Source organism: Benincasa hispida, chromosome 12 (assembly GCF_009727055.1).
Source record: "Benincasa hispida cultivar B227 chromosome 12, ASM972705v1, whole genome shotgun sequence".
In the NCBI taxonomy this organism is placed as follows: domain Eukaryota; kingdom Viridiplantae; phylum Streptophyta; class Magnoliopsida; order Cucurbitales; family Cucurbitaceae; genus Benincasa; species Benincasa hispida.
Genome location: NC_052360.1, coordinates 80,034,556 through 80,037,926, shown reverse-complemented (window position 1 = coordinate 80,037,926; position 3,371 = coordinate 80,034,556).

The following is a 3,371-nucleotide window of genomic DNA, read 5'->3' as shown; positions in this document are numbered from 1 at the left end:
GTCTTTGATGAATTTTGTAGAGGTAGGAGGAAAGGCTGATCGTATAGACGATAAACAAGTGGGAGAGAAAGCTATCGTATAACGGAGTGTTTATCGTTTAGACAAAGCTACACGATCGTGTAGGTTTTACTAAGCGATCGTCTAGTAAAAGATATAGGATCGTTTAGAAAATGCAGCATGCTAGGCGATCGTTTAGGAAAGCTAAATGATCGTTTAGAGAAAAGCAATGGTAGCCAGTTCAAATATGAGTGCTGTAGTGATCATTTAGACAATGAGACACTATCGTATAGGCTCTCAACTAGACGATCATTTATGTTTTCACACCGATTGTGTTATTTTTTAACCTTTGCCAAATGAAACAAATTTTCATTTTATTCTTCGATTACAATAACCGACTACGGCTTCTCCAACTAATGCACAATTGAGGAGAGTAATTCGGTCAATTATCTCATAATTAACCAATTTAATAATAAATGAATATAATCATATTATATTTTTACCCTATAGTTTGATATCATATATCTACTATAGTAATTTCTCCTCCGCTTAATATAAATCATATTTATATCTAATTTCCTCCAAAATAATGTATCTCATACATTTAGCCAATTATATCATATATAATCGAACTCTTTCTTGTCAATTTGAACTTTTTAAACTGATCCAAACACTAATTCTCGACTTTATCCAAGCTACCTAGGGGACCTAATGGACCTATGGCTCGAAGCTCCAATGGTACGTGAATAATTGACTAAACTCTTTAACCACGAGATCCACCATCCGTTAACTGCCAGGCATTCCACTAAAGACCAAGAGCTGGACTTTTCGTACCACATATATATTTCTATGTCCATCGGATATAACTAATCATGAGTACGATGACCCTTCATAGGTGCTCGTAAGTACAGCTGGGCCAATTTACTGTTTTGTTCCTGTAGTTACATCTCACTCCTTAAGTACCATTGATTCTTTTATTGAACAATATAACATAGTCCAACTATGTGTGAACACCTCTCGAGCCAAGAGAAGGTGTGTGGCGCCACATTGTTCAAGCCCTGGAATCAGCCCTTACGGGAGTTATCTATCTACTTGCCTCTGCCTTAGGGAAGAAGTGAATTCCATCTTGTGTAGATGAGTTCCCGGATCCTCAAATCAGACGAATCCTCAAAATGGTAGGTTTGAATCGGCGACCTGGCCACTCGCACTCATACAAATCAAAGAACCGCCCTCAATGGCAAGAGTTCCCAACTCACTCAGGATTGAGGTTATGTTATCTATGGTCATCCTAGTGAAGTGAAGTCTCTATCGTGAATGGTGTTATATAACGAGACATTAACACTTTGTGGACAAGTCTTATACAAACTCTATGTATAGGACGTCTCTGCTCGCATGTCCCTTACACAAATGATCAGGATCAGACCATCTGTGACAAGTCACAACACTTGTGACCATTCTACAAAGTGGGTCGCATCCATAGCGTTACCAGGATAAGGTTTCCCTCCTATACCATAAATACTACAAGGACCATTTGGTTAATCACTCAAGACATGATCCACTTGTATATCACCACATACATGCTTAGTTACATTTAAACAAGATTATTGGAATTGGTAACGCTAATTCTCCGGAGGTCTCAGAATTGTTTTGTAAAGAACACTCCGTTGTCAATCGAATAAAATAAGTGTTATTTTAATTGCCTCGTACAATTTATCGTCATGGATCCCAATAAACAAAACTTCTTGGTTAATCTTATGTGAACTTAAGCATGTATATGTTGATATACAGAGTGGATCATGCTTAAGTGATAAACTAATAGGTCTGTAGTATAAGGATTAAAGTGGGATAACTGATCCTGGTGACACAAACGGATACGACCGCTTTGTAAGGTTTGCAAAGTGTTGTAACTACTACAGTGGTAGATCCTGACATTCATAATGAGCGTGGAACGGGGGTGTCTATACAAAGAGTTTGTAAATTAAGATCTAGACCACGAGATGACTAACTCTGTATATAACGTCGTTGATACTAGAGAACTTCATCTCACTAAACGAACCATAGGTGACACAACCTCTATCCTGAGTGTTTTGTGAACTCCTCCTTTGAGGGGTGGTCCTTTTATTAGTATGGGTGAGAGTGGCCAGATTGCCAACTCAACATGCTTACCTTTTTTAGGACTTGTCTGATCTGGGAGCTAGGAACTCAATCCACAAGATGAAATTCATTCTTTTCCCAAAGCAGGGATAAGTAGAGAGATTGCTCCTTTAAGGGCTGATTCCGGGGCTTGAACATAGTGACCACAGCTTCTCTTTGAAAGAGAAGACTCAGTCATAGTGGGACTATGACATATGTTTATTAGAGGGACCAGTGGTACTTAAGGAGACAGATGTAACTACAGGAGCATAACGGTTATTGACCCAGCTATACTTACGAGCGATATGTGAAGGGTTATGACACTGCTGATTGGTTAAGATGGACACATAATATATCTGTAGTAAGGAGAGTTCAGCTATCAATCTTTAGTGAAGTGCCTGGCAGTTAACAGATGGTGGATCCCGTGACTAAAGAGTTTAATCAGTTATTCACGTACCATTGGAGCTTCAGAGCTACAGGTCCATGAGGTCCACTTGGTAGCTTAGATTCTGTTGAGGATCAGTTCTTGGTGTTGATTTGAAATGTTCAAATTGACAAAAGGTATTTTGATTATATGATATAATCGATATGATGTATAAGATACATCTAGTGGAGGATTGATGTAAATGAGATTTACATTGAGTACCATGGAATAGAAAAAGAACTATGGTTTATATGTTTCATGAGATGAAATATTAAAACTATAGGTTATAAATATAGCACGATAAGTTGGTTATCATTTATGTTTATAATAATATTAATGATTAGATAATTAATACTTTTTCTTTTAAATAACCAAAGTAGTGGGTGGTTATTGGATCATGGTAACCGTGAGTTTAAAAGGAAAATTTGTTTTCCTATTTGAAAAAAAGGTTTTACGAAAGATTGAAAAGGATTTTTGAGTTTTCTCTCAGCGTATAGAAACTCACGGTGGTCGTCAAGTAAATACAGATTTATTAAACGACGGCTGGACAAGCTAAACGATCGTGCAGGTGCAAGCTAAACGATCGTGCAGTATTTACTAAAACGATCACATAGCTTTGCTAGACGATCGCTGGCCCAAGGTAAACGATCGTGTAGTGTCTGTAGGCGACAGACCGAGCTAAACGATAGAGTTAAATGATCGCATAGCTTTTGCTAGACGATCGCATAGCTTTATCTAAACGATTGGGTATCGACCTATACGTTAGGTTTCAGCCATCTCCCACTTGTCCAGTCGTGTACGCGATCGTTGTTTCCTC